Source organism: Colius striatus, chromosome Z (assembly GCF_028858725.1).
Source record: "Colius striatus isolate bColStr4 chromosome Z, bColStr4.1.hap1, whole genome shotgun sequence".
In the NCBI taxonomy this organism is placed as follows: Eukaryota; Metazoa; Chordata; class Aves; order Coliiformes; family Coliidae; genus Colius; species Colius striatus.
In genome coordinates, this window is record NC_084790.1 from 53,834,751 (window position 1) to 53,849,044 (window position 14,294).

The following is a 14,294-nucleotide window of genomic DNA, read 5'->3' on the forward strand; positions in this document are numbered from 1 at the left end:
TTAGTGTAATCATTGTGCTACCCAAAATACTGTGGGGTTTTGTTTTGGTTTTTTTTAGAAAAAGTGCTGGTTTATGCATAACATGACTGCTACTACCTTTTACAATTAAAATGTTAATTACTGCTTTGCACTTGTATTCAAAGTGAAGAATTGTTCTTTAAGTGCATGATATATATCATAGAATCTCTGTGAGCAAGTATTGTCAAGTATAATATTGGTTTATTGGCTACCAGTATAAATACTTCAGGTTTCTAAATTAGTTTTTAAATATTATTCCACAACCCTTCAACAGTCCTGTCACAAGCCAGAGGTGGAATGCATTTTCAGGAAATGAAACCCATATTCTTGACAAGTCTTGACATTGGTTCAAAGCTTCCATAGTTCAGATAATTATCACTAAACGTACAAATTAATATAACTCTAAAAAGGTACGCAAAAATTATTTTAAGGGTTTTTTTTTTCCCAGAAATTAAGTTTTTGTTGCATTTAGTTCAGATGTTGGTCACCTGCCTTGAAATGTATGGGAAAAGATGTTACTATATGAAGTATGCAGAAATGTAACTGTTGTGTAAATGAAGCAGGATGTCCAGGAATGTATGACCACAAACACCCAGAGGATAGAGTTCTGAGAGCAGAAGTGTAGAAGAAAAGAAGACTGATGGGAAAAGGCTGATGTTCAACACCGATGAAGCTTTCTGAAATGTGAAATGCACAATGATTTATGAAAATCTGATGACTACTGAAATGCCATACCATGACAAATATGCGCTAATATCTTTCTAAACTGTGTGTTTGCTGCCTTAAATCTAAAATACTCAGACACCTGACTGGAATGACTATATCAAAAGAAACTGCTTAATGTTGTGCCATGCCAGATGGCAATTTTGAAAAAGTGTTTGGCTAAGATGTTTCCTCTCAATTTTGGCTTTTTTGAATAGGAGGTTTACAATACTTTAAAGTAGAAAAGGTCTCCTGTGGCAATGGGGTCAAGGGAAATACCTGCTACTCGTGGTTGTGGTGTGAATATTTGAACACATGGTTTATTGAAGAGAACATGAAAGGGATATTTTTTAGAAAACCGTGTATTGATACCTGAAACTTAACTGCATTTCTTTTGAGCTTGGATAGAGAAAATAAAATAACTAAATACAATGAATGGCACAGGCCTAACAAAATTTTCTTTTATATAATATCTAAAAATCAGTCACCAGTGTTTAAATCACTCCTGAAGAGAACTGATCTGTTTGAAGGGGGAAAATGCAGCACATACAGCTTTGTGATCTTCCCCAAACAGCCATTTGTAACGTCTATCTTTGGGAAGGAACTTACGTTTGCTGAAGTAAAGGTGGTGTATTGGGTGCTCCCTAACGATAAGACTGGGCTTTTTTTGTAATTTGGTTTTGTTTTTTGTTGTTGTTTTAAATTTCATTAAGCTAATTATTCTGGGATAAAGAAGTCTACCCTTTACCCTCAGTATTTAGAGAGATTCAAGTGTGTAAGACAGTGATGGATAACATTGCCTGTTAGCACGCTACAGTTGTTTAGAATTTCTAAACAACTTTGAACAGAGATGAATCCTGTTGTTACAATTTTGAAGTATGATGGCAAAGTAGAGAATATATATATAAATACAAATGTGCAAATATATACTTAAGCTATTCAATGAGGTGGAAGTAAAAAGTTAGGCTAGTTCAGTTACTCCTTCCCACATATAATAGCCAGAGTGGATTTTCTGAAGATTTTCTTTTCTTGTTATAAACAAAATAACATTCCACTGAAGTTTAAAGGTGGTTATAGATGTTGTTCCTACTGTTCCTCCCAGCACTCCCTGACATAATTGGGGATCTTTAGTTGTTCTAGAGAACAAATTTCTAGGAAAATGAAAACATTTGAAGAAGAAAATACAGTAGGAGAGGTACTACTTTCCTGAGGCATGTTGTCCCCATGCCATAAAGTATGTGACAATATAGCTTCAATGCATGTTATGCAATACTGTGCTATTCTGCTCATACTTTGTGATTCATAGTGCGTTCAATGAATTCTGAAATTCAGTTATAGAGCTCTGTCAAACTGCAGTCAGGCAGTTGAGTGAAACATTCTTTGCAAATAGTAATAAGGAAAAAAAGAACACCACCCAGTATTTTCAAAGATTACTCCAAAATAGTGTCATAGACTCAGGAAGGCATTAAAAAAACCCACAAAAACCAAACAATGCTAATTCTGTTAATTGTATAAAGCAGCTAAGGGAGCAGATACTAGTTCAGATAGCTGTCTGTTGTAGAGTACTGACAGTGTTGAGTCTGAGCTAGAAATGCAGACAAATGACTGAATAGTATCATAATGCCAATCACCAGGAGCAAGAGCTGGAGCATTAAATGTTAGGGTTATAGCTAAATAATACTAGCAAAAGCAGAACAACAAGGAAAAGCTTAAAATGCTTTATATGACTAATTATTCTGAGCAATGCATCCAGGAGTGGAAAAGATTCAAGAACTTGTAGCTAAATTAGTGCTGCAGCACAGAAAATACTGAGTTCTGATGAAGTGTGTCATATTGAGTTTGGTTCTTTTTTCTTTTCAGGGAATGAGAGAGGCTGAAAAAGATATAAAACTGAGCTGTTACCTTAAAATTGTGCAAGGTTGCAGTTTTTGTGTGTATCTAATTACCTTTTGCATATCAAGTTGTGCCATAAAACTTCAGCCCATTGAAGAATATCAGTCAAAAAACCCAAAGCAACTCATGTATAAAACTGTATATTCCCACTCAGAGGAAATATAAGTATTTTTTCCCTTTCATTTTATAAAAGTTATAAAGATGTGAAACTTTTACTAAATGTACAAAAAATAAAAAAGCTGGCATCCACAGAAGCTTACTAAAAAAAGTCAAATATTGGTCTCTGCAACAAATCAAAATCACCACTGCATGTCTGGGTGGTAGTGGAGCTGTTATTGGGATCTAATACTGAAATTTGCATTCTGCCCAAGTCTTGCCTGAGATGTGGTTTTGCTGGGTTTGGGTTTTGCTGTTTTATTGTGGCTTTTTGTTTTTCATTAAGCAATGCATCACTCCTCTGAATTACACTATTTGTACAGAGGAAGATTTACGTCTGTGGAATACTTCAGTCAATGAAACTTCATTCCAATTGTCAAGTTTATTCTGAGACTCTGTTGAAAAAGCTGAGCATGCTGACAAATTTGAAACTTTGTGTGGTAGTATGTTCTGTTCTGCAGTTAAACCGGAGTAAGGTTTTTGGTTTGAGAAGGTAGGTGCATGCATACGCTGAGTTGCCAGAGATTTTACAGTTTCTCATGTGCAATGTGCAAAGGCACAGTGCAGCATGTGAGGAACAAGCTACCAGGGCAAGTGCGGTTTCTGTATTTGGTCCTGTATTTGTACAGGAGGTAACTGCTTTCAGAAAGCCATGAAACCTGTTTGTTACTGCACTGCACATCTGTCTTGTACTTTTGTGTAGCATATGATGTGCTACACAGTATTAACTACAGAAAATAGGAATTAAAAGACAAACAACAGCTAGAAAGGAAAAAAAGTCTGTAATAAAGCCAAAGAAAATTGGACTGAAAGATAAAACTTGTGGAAAAGCAGGTGTATAATAACTCCATGTATTCAGTTGACGGAATCAGGTACTGCTAATATGAATGGATCAAAAGGAACGGGACTGGAAGAATTACGTCTGGAAGACACTACAAAAAGGAGTAAGATCTGGAAGACATCACCCAGTCATAAACTAGTTTACTTTCTGACTCTTTCTTCCTAGAGTATCTGTAAAGCTGTAGTGCTATTTACATGCCTTCAAACAGCTATGCGAACTACACTTGTAGTAATGCTAACTCAGAAGCTTTACAGCACCTACCAGAAGAAAGACGAAGATGAACCAAGGAGGTCTGAGCAGCTCAGTGTTTGCTGTGGCTGCCTGGTGGTGCCTGAGGCAGAGGTGCATCTGGGAGGCTGCTGCCCCATGTGTTGGGGTCTGCCTCCAGTGCAGGAACGGGCAGGATGCTTTAGGAGTCGTCCCTGTGACAGCAAAGAGATGATGGTTGCCTCAGCAAGCAAAACTACAGGCTGCATACTTCAAAGGGATTTTGGAGGTAGCTTGCATACCCAGTAATTCTGGTTCACAGTTGTTGCTGTCTGGGCAGTGCAGGCACATAAGGACTGGAGCTCTAGGAGCAAGGCTTGCTCACTGCCAGGCACAACTGGAGGTGTGAGGAGAGGAAGATCGCTAAGCAGCTGTGTGACAACCAAGAGTTTGCCAGGACATTGTGTAGAATCATAGAATGGTAGGGGTTGGAAGGGACCTTTAGAGATCATCTAGTCCAACCCCCCTGCAGAAGCAGGTTCACCTAGATCAGGTCACACAGGAACATGTCCAGGCAGGTCTTGAAGACCTCCAAAGAAGGAGACTCCACAACCCCTCTGGGCAGCCTGTGCCACTGCTCCCTCACTCTCACAGTGAAATAGTTTTTTCTTATATTTAGATGGAACTTTTTGTGTTCCAGGGGACAATGTGAGTCTTTTGTGAGCCCTGGACACTCACCTTTCTGGAGTGCATCCTTTTCCACCATGACTGCGGTGCACATTGTGATAGGTGGCATAGATAGTTTGGTTTTTTGTAATGCTGTCATTAAAAAAAGATGAACTCACTAAGCTAAATTGTAGTTGCTACAGAGCATCAGCAAAACTATAGAAAGCATGTGTGAGGTTCTGCATCAAAACTGCAGATTATTGGAGTATGAACTAGTGTTCAGGAGTGTGAGGTTGTATTTAGAACACAGACACAGAGTTTGATGAATGAATAGCTTGAATTGAGCTTCTCTAGTTTTTTGCATCCATAGTCTTGGCTAATATTGTTTTCTCAGCAGAAGAAAGGACTGATAAATGGAAAGCAGAGCAGCACCCAAAATTAAAAGGTCTTTATTAAGTGCGACTTAAATTTCAAATCTATGGAGAAGATCTGAATAAAGAAAGCTTCTACATGAGCAAGGTACTGCATATGTCCTTGGTTTCTCAGGACTAAGCAATATTTTGTTACTTTTCTATAAGGTATGTAACCCAAAGGCTACAAGGAATTTAGTATGGGGAAAGGACTGCCTCTTTATGAAGGCTTTTGGGACACCCCATGTTGCAAGTGTCTGGGCAACTATATTGTTACAGGAATAAAATGATACAAAAGAAACAGGCTGCCCCAGAGGAGGTTTATCCTCTGATATTGGCATGGTTGGGTACTTGGGGAACTTGTGGCTCCCAAGCTGGTCAGACAACACCTCCAACCACTGTTGTGCTTGGCTGTTAAGTGTACAAGGATTGTGACCATGCTGGCTAAGGTGAAGCCTTGAGTTAGGAAAGGAGAGCAGTGCTTGAGCATGCTCTTCCATTTGGCAAGGCAAATTGAAAGGAACATGGAAGTTCAGTACTGAACAGAGACAGGATGCAGCTGAGGTGGAGCTGTTCTACATTGGAACTGAGCTGACACTTAAAAGTCACAGTGTGGAGGGTGGGAAGGAATGAAGGAGTCCCTGGGCTTAACTGCTGGTGCACAGGGCTGATAATTGGGACTGGTGTCAGGTAATTGCATATGAGTACACTAAGTGAGTGAAAAGCCTGTCCCACACTTGGTTTGCTTGATACATTAAGCCTGGCAATGTCAAACAATTGATATTGGGGGTGCTGGTCAATGAAAAACCAAATCTGATCCATCAGTGTGTGCTTGTAGCCCAGAATGCCAGCCGCATCCCGGACCACATCCAAAGCAGCACGGGCAGCAGGTTGAGGGAGGGGATTCTGCCCCTCTGCTCTGCTCTGGTGAGACCTCACCTGCACTGCTGTGTCTAGCTCTGGGGTCCTCAGCACAGGAGAGACATGGACCTGTTGGAGTGGATCCAGAGGAGGGGTATGAAGGTGATCAGAGGGCTTGAAGCACCTCTCCTACAAAGACAGGCTGAGGGAGTGGGGATTCTTCAGTCTGGAGAAAAGAAGGTTTGAGGGAGACCTTTTAGTTCCTAAAAAAGGCTTGTAAGAAAGCAGGGAGCAGTTTAAAACTGGAAGAGGATAAGTTTAGATTGGACAAAGGAAGAACTTTTTTACAATGGCTTTAAAATTAAGATTCTACTAAGAACCAGTTGTTTTCAGTTTAGAATGAAATCTCTTGACAAATTTTATAAGTACTTTTCCCTTAGACACCTAGCCAAGACTTTAGAATCTCTCCAAAGCACCTTCTCATTCCAATGATCATATTTACCTTTCTTTCTTGCAACTGTATTTTCAGATCTTCAAATTGCATGATTGAATAGAGAGGAAGATGTCAAATATAACCTACTTGGATCACAAGTAATGGAACAGAAAACTTAAAATCTTCAGTCTTGGTTCTTAGACTAGTGCATCTGTGGAGATAAATCTGATTATACTGATGAGGTCTTAAAAAATTTGTTTCTTCATAATAATGAGCACTAATAAGAATGTAAATATATCAGATGACTTCAAGAAATACAGCTGCCACCTTGTAAAGGATTCTCAGAAGAACTGGAAATGTGAGGTGAAACAAAATCTGAATTAATTATGCCAGAAGAAACAAAAAGATATTACTGCAAACTTGTATCAGAATTGCTGCAAATCAGACTGCCTAAACAAGGATAGCAAAAAAAATCCCATTTGAATTCAAAGTGTTTGGTCAGTATATATTCTAGGTACATACAATCAGTTTTAACAAAGTGATGTGTGATCGAATGCTGCACAGTGGGAGAAAATTAACATCATGTTTCATTCTCTCTGTAATACAGCTACAGTCATACTGCTGATTTCTTATAAAAAACCCACAAAACGTACAAATGTAATAGCTGTTAGTGATTTTGCTTTGCCACTATAATCTTGTCTGCTGTTTTACTGAACCTTGACAGTTCATTTTGACTTTATATAAATATATAACAATTTTTACAGAGCTTTTGTAAAACTTTATGAAGAAATACTAACAAATCAGTCACATTTAAATGAGTTAAATGTAACTATGTAGCTCAAGTGTGTTGCAATTCATTTCAAATTGCAGTAATTTCTCCCAACAAGAACTCCAGCTAGCAATCATCTAATTACTTGAGTATATCTAGCTTAAATGATGAAAGATTAAAAGCTCAGCAATTAACAACAAGAGCAGTTGAAATGTGGATGCAAGGTGTTTTGCCTGAGCTACAGTTGATCAATCTCTAATCAGATCAATGTGTTTCTCTAACTGTCATTAAAAACTCACTATTGGAAGTGACCTCACCAAAAATACTGATCTGTCCATTAAAAAGATAAATCAAACTTAACATCTCATCCATGTACAGGGAAGAGTGCTTACAAATAAGCACCTGCATGTTCTTACCTCTGAATGGACCTCTGAAAAGACCTTGAATAAAGTTTAAACCTAAGCTTGCTTTCAGTCTTCAGGAAAAAAAGTACCTGACATAAGGACATGAATCCACTTATTTACTTAGCCAAAGATGTTGTTGTTTAAAGGATGTTTTGATAGCTTTTTCAAAAGCGAAGAGAGGAGAGGAGAGGAGAGGAGAGGAGAGGAGAGGAGAGGAGAGGAGAGGAGAGGAGAGGAGAGGAGAGGAGAGGAGAGGAGAGAAGAGAAGAGAAGAGAAGAGAAGAGAAGAGAAGAGAAGAGAAGAGAAGAGAAGAGAAGAGAAGAGAAGAGAAGAGAAGAGAAGAGAAGAGAAGAGAAGAGAAGAGAAGAGAAGAGAAGAGAAGAGAAGTTTTCCAAAGGCTAAGAGAACTCCTCCATTAAGGACTGCACAGGTCTGGAATGCCACTGCAAACTGCATTCCTACATGAGGAAGAAGAGAGAAAAGTTTGACAAGTCTTTTGGAAATCACAGGACAGTTTTCAAGTTGAGAGAATGCCAGATTCCTTAGATGTAGATGACTGACAAGTGGGTGACACAAGCATCGTTTCAGTGTAAGTGCTCACAATCAAGTCCTCTTATCACGCCACTTAATAAATATCTCACATTGATAGTTTTCTGCTCATTATAAAGAAATTGTAATTATGAGGTCCTGTAAAATGGACTAGGGTTTTTTGATGTCTTTGCAAATCTACTTCTCTTGTCATATTGAAGTTATTCTTGATAGATATTTCTCCAATATGCAGTGAGAACTCCATAACCTCTATGAGAAGTCTATTCCAGTGATTATTTTTACTTACCCTTAAAAAAATCTTTTTGGATCCTGAAATATATTTCTATACTCTAAATACATTGTTCTTTGTCCTGCACTGGTTGTGTCAAATGTATGTCTTTCATCTTAACTGCTAACTTTATATAGCTGAAAACTTCTTCAAGTTCTTGCCCAAGTTGACTTTGTATAAAACAACAGCCAGTCTCACATTCTTTCTTTATAAGCCATATTTTCTGTACCTGTGATAATTCTTATTACTGGATTAGAGGTTTCCTCTTTTCTGAACTGCAGTGTCCAAACCTGGTCATGGCACTGCGGGCCCTATTTGTTTCCAGCAGAGGAAATATTTCACATACCTTACAGTTAAAATGTTCATGTACATAAACCTGCATGATGCTTGCCTGTTTTTATGATATTATATTGTTATCTCATTCTGAATCAGCCACAACCCCAAATTCTTCTGTATAATCAGACACCGCTTGTATTTATAGTTTTAATTCTTCCTAAATGTAGAAAATAATTTTCCTCATTTTTAAGGTCAGTCTGAACTGTTCCAACCTAATTGCAGTCTCTTTCTCTTCAATGCCATCTGCAATTTTCTCTGCATCTTTTTTTCTAGTTCTTTTTGCATCTTCATTGTCTCCCTTCATGCAAGCAACTGATTAAAATGTCAAATAGTACTAGACTCTTGTCTAGTAGAAGACTCTCTGAACTCAGTTTGGTCTGTCTCTTCTCCTTGACAGCACACCTTTGAAATGACTGGAACACCATAATAAAAGGGTCTTGTGAGTACTCCTCTTATTAATAGTTTAGTTCAGTTTGTGCTACTCTGGATTATTTGCAAGGATTGTCAGTTTAGATACTGAGATATGTAACATCTTACCTAGGCACAAGATATTATAATTTTTTTAATCCATGATGGTTGTTCTTCATCATCTTCTAAGTACTTGCATATTGTTTATTTGCTGTTTGTCACATTTCCTCTTGCCCCTGACTTATAGCCAGACTGATCTGTATTTTCTGTATTTTCTCTGTCCACCTTTTAAACAGAGTTTATGTGGGTTTTTTTCCTGCTACCTGAAAATTCTGTTTTCCTCTTTGCATTCCCACAGGTTAACAGTTGACAATTCTGTGATCTCAGCCTGGGAGATGCAAACATTCTATTTAACAAGCCCACTCTGAGTCATTCCTTCCTTAGCTGTGATGGATACATTTGTCCTCTATCCGTATGTTGATTCAGGCTAAGGAGCAACAGAACTCATGCCCTGTGGTGAACTGGCAAGCTGGAAAGCTCCTGGCTCACAAAGGAGTGAAAGTGCCTCAGAAAAATCTTTCAAAAGGTGGTTTCAAGACCCCAAAATGCAAGATCACTAATGTACACATCAAGACACCAGAGCTGAAATGAGGACATTGATCTTATCAATACTGTTGAGTGGTGTATTGGAGCTCTCCCTGAATCACAGCTGAACTGCACATCAAGTACCTCTCTGCTGGAGCAGGGACACATCTCAAGGTTTGAGATCCCTTACTTGAGACTAAGAGGTCCTTCCTTACCCAAATCAAAGAGGTCTCTTACTCATAATACATCTTCTACAAGTGACAGATAGCACAATAAACTGACACTGGAGAAGTATTATTGATCCATGTAACTACTCATTATTATAAACATTTTCTAGATAATTCCATTAGGAATAGTCTATTGTCCAAGTCTGAGATTAAGATTGGACCTAGCTGCACCTAGGCTCTATCAGGAGTTTAGAAAGCAAAGGGGTCTGCTCTGAACCTCATGACTCAATAGGAAGGTTTTTGGTCTCTTTGCATCACATGTCTCTGTAAATCATTCTAACTCAATTTTCCTCTGTATGTTTCTTCCATGCAGTAATTGCTAAGGTGAACCTTGCCATCAGGACTTAGTGGACCTTGTCAAACCACTGTAAAACTTTATTAAAATCCATTGAATCCATTATTGGACTCCATCAAGTTATTATTTTACCTCAATAAAACATACTGCAGCTTCTCCCTTTTGAGTGAGATGCATTTCACACATCTGTGACATTAGCCTAGTCTCAATTCTCAGCCCAGGGTCACTGGTGCAGCTCTGCTAGGTGATTGCAGTTTGTAATTTCAGTAAACACTGAAGCATGGGAGGAGGCATTAAATACATAAAAGAAAAAAAATAGTCATTATTTGTTTTAACATTCCTTTATTTTCTAAAAATGCTGACTCTACTATGGTCATTCTTTCTTATGGTGGCCACCATGCTCACATTTTCAGCCACATCTTTTGTAGTGGTTGTGATTAAATATCACATTCCCCTCCAGTTGTTTTGTCCATCATCTGCCAAGTGTTTTGACAGCTTTCCAGTATTTTCTGGGTGGTTTGTGTCCTCTTGTATTGCTTTCTCATCAAAATGATAATTGGAATTTCACATTAGTATAAAGATTTTATGGTTTTGATAAATGCTTTGGTCACCCAGAGAAAGACTCATAAGATTCTTCTCCATTATCTTCGTTGTTTACAGCCTACTGTAGTTCCCTATATGACAGCAATATCGCTTTTAGTGAGAAATGTTTAGTTACTGTAGCCTTCAATAGCCCTTCTGGAGTACAGAATAAGCATACATGTCCTTGAAACAGCCTTTTGGTCTTCTCTGTTTCCTGATCAGACCATACTTGTCTGAACTGTTCAACTAGATCTCTATAATGACAATTAGGACAGGATTTTTAATATGATTTAAGATATCTAGCCATTCTTGTTTTCTACCCTCTTACATTACTATGTAATTATAGCATATGAGTATATATATATATATATGCACTGCTTATCTATTAATATATACTGAACAACAGCATATAATGACTATAAAGTTGTACATAATGAACTAAGACGTTTCTGCTGACCTCTCTCAATGCCACATAAGGAAAATACTGCTTTCCACATGTGAGTCTTTAGACAGATTGCTGTCTTGTATGTGACTCCTTGGCCCATACCCTTTCTGCAGCCAGTCCCAGCTGTACTCCCTCAGAGGAAATCCCAGGGACCTCGGCAGGGCTCCTGGCCTGCACCTTGCATATAGCAGGCTCAATTAAGGGATCAGATCAGGCATTTCCAGGTGTTGTCCTGCCAAGGCCACAGGCAGCAAAACTCCCCTGCACCCTGGCCTCTCTGCTGGGCTCTCCTGATGGGCAAAAGGCTGCTTCTTATCTCCCACCTGAGCCTCTGGTGTTTATCTTCCCTGTCTCATCCTCTTGCCAAGGCTGTGAAAAGCCTTGACTCCTTGATAACATCTTCATAGAGAGCTGGGGTCTCTGGCAAGGGCTTTGGTCATTATTTTGGTCCCTCAATTACCTATTTTGATCTGTTAATTTAGTTTAGATGTAATTAATACTCTGGAGCACCATGAGTATTCTGTATATGATCAGGCTTACATCTTATCATCATTTAAGGTGCTTGGTTCTAGCTCCATCTCAATCTCCATGTTCCTTAATGCTTACATGAAGCATTCTGTCAGGTTTTAAACAAGGCCTTAGCAGAGGACAGTGCTGGAAAACCTGTTCTATGTACTGCTGTGGACTATTCCAATGTCTTTGGGTATTGTTCAAGGAGTTTATAGCCAGACCTGAATTAGACCAACTAAAAAAAAATCCCCAAACCACCCAGAATAGTAAACTCTTGCAGACACTGACAGTGCTTACACGGGAACATGATGCTGTATCTTCTTCTACTCATAAACTCAAAATAACTTTTCAGAAAATATTCACACTAAATAGATCCACCCAGAAATTGAACACTTCTGTGGGTTAAGACTACATCAATGGGTCTACAGTTTCTGTTAGTAGCAAGTTACTAAAACAATGCTTTTCTCAATAGCTAATCACTCTGAGAAAGAAATGGGTAAAAATAAAGCTTGTTTGTTGTGAAAAAGACGTCTGCTTCTGGACAGTTGCAACATTAAGCACAGCATGTGGTGTCCAATGGTTGCACTCCTGTCTGTGCTGCCTTGTGCAGATGGCCATGCTCCTGGAGGAGCCTTCAGCAGGGACAAAGCCTATTTGGATCTATGGCCAGCTTGGTCACTACTTCACATTTTGAGCTGTCCGTGTTTGTTTCCCCTATGTAACTACCTCATTTCAAGTAAAAGGTTCACTTCTGGTGGTAAAGGTGTGTTTGCATACTGAGTTATGTGAGCAGGAGGCATCCTCTTGACCTGTTGCAATCAAGTGGCACAGACTTGTCACCTTTGGCTATGTTGCAAACAAACTATTTATAAAATATCACTTACTCACACAAAAAACTTTCGAAGTCTTTGAAAACTCAATTTACTTTAAAATAGAAGATAACCTTTGCATGCTGTATCATGTACTAAAATGCAGAATGAATCTCAGTTTCTGCCATGTGTGTGTCATGGCTTACCTGCTAAAGCTATTGCAGGCTATCACAAGGCCTGTTAAGAAACCAGATGAAAACACAAATGTCACCCTTTATCTGGGTTATGCATACTGATGTATTTTGACTCACACCTCTGAGAAATGCCCATTTGTGTCAGATAAAGACTGATTTGCCTATTTATAGCTCTGTCTCAGCATGCAACAGTTCACCTTAAAACTGATTTTCACTTATGGTTACATCTAACCTGGCAAGCTAATTCTTGAGCAGAACAATCTGGAGTTTAAGCTCACAAACTTAAGGTTTTAACTACATTTGTTCCACTCAGGATGAGAAAGCCAGCCCACGCTGTATGTACAAAGTTTTCTAACAAAATGAACTATGCAGACAGGCTAATCTTTGCTTTCATCAAGCATGGCATTTTCATGTTTTCCCTTCCCTTAGGGATTCTATATATTCTCTAGTCTTCATCTTACTGAAGAATCTTAACTCCCAAAGCCCTGGATCCTACTCAAAAGCAATACTTCCACTCTAACTACTCCTGTATTCTTTTAGGAAACACTGATCTAAACTGGGAGTATTCAATGTGAGGGGAAGTAGCTGGAAGCTGAGAGGTATTAGTTTAGCTAACCTGTTGCAAAGAAAATTATAGCAGAACTTTACACAGTTACCTTCCCTACTTAGTGACAAAAGGTATCCTATGGTCACAACAACAATGCTGTGGAGGAGGACAATTCACTCCTTGCTAAATGTTACTGTTACAGTGATGGAAGACACAGTGTGTTTCGTCTGGAAGATAAGAGCATTCACAGATAACACTCATTTTGCCCAGCCTCTACTGAATAAAACTGATGTGGTTTAAAAAAAAACTAAAAGGATTGATAGATGCCTAATTCCTGGAATAACACCACCACCTTAGGAAAAGGAATAAAAAGTGATGCAATAACATCACTAAGCAGTACTTCAAAGAATGGTTTTCAAAAGATGACTCGAAGAATGAAGCCAAAGGTAATAACTCTGCAGTCTAAGCTATGAAGTTTGTTCCGAGGTAGCTACTGCTTCAAAACTAAGCTACTGTAAGCACCATAAAGGTCAGGAAAAGGAAAGCCTCAAGTCATCAACAACAGACATAGAAATACAACTTGTTACAGTTGAGAAAGACAGCCAGAAAGACAAAATGCTTAGAAACAACAAAGATTAAACTAGCTATTTACAAATACAGGAGCAATTGGTAATTTAGAAATACATCTAAAGTAGTGCAGACCGCCTTAAGAGCACATCAAAAAGTGTCCGTGCGTCTGTAGAATAAGTTACTTGAGCCACATGCAACACTGCCATTTAGCAGCAGTAGGGAAAAAAATCATGGAAGTAAGGAAAACAAGGACTCATTAAAGTGTTATTACTTCACCTGGTAACTACTTAAGCCCTTCTGTGAACATGAAGAAACACTTGGTCTGCAGGTGTTATACTGTGGTAAAGTTTCAAGAAAGATGATGTTTCATAAAACAATTCTGCAATTGCAAGGAAATGGACAAAGTGTGATGAAAATGTTGGAGAAGCAGAGTCGCCAAAACTGGCAAACGCATTCTGTACAGCTTTCTACCATGAACCACACTTCAAGAATGTCGCTGGATGTTTGTTCTGTCAACACAGGAAGAACAATTTGGTAATGCTTAGTTTAGTTACACTTTAATGAAACACTGCATTTCTTCTTCAAGTGTTACAAAGATATAACCCATT

General features: G+C 38.6%; 1 long non-coding RNA gene across 1 annotated transcript; it reads left to right on the forward strand.

The window, feature by feature from the left end:
- Nucleotides 1-7,559: 7,559 nt before the first annotated feature.
- LOC133628737 (uncharacterized) lies at nt 7,560-10,897 on the forward strand. Its single transcript, XR_009820812.1, has 3 exons — nt 7,560-7,950; nt 8,788-8,953; nt 9,281-10,897. It is a non-coding gene; the product is annotated as an uncharacterized LOC133628737 (long non-coding RNA).
- Nucleotides 10,898-14,294: the final 3,397 nt, after the last annotated feature.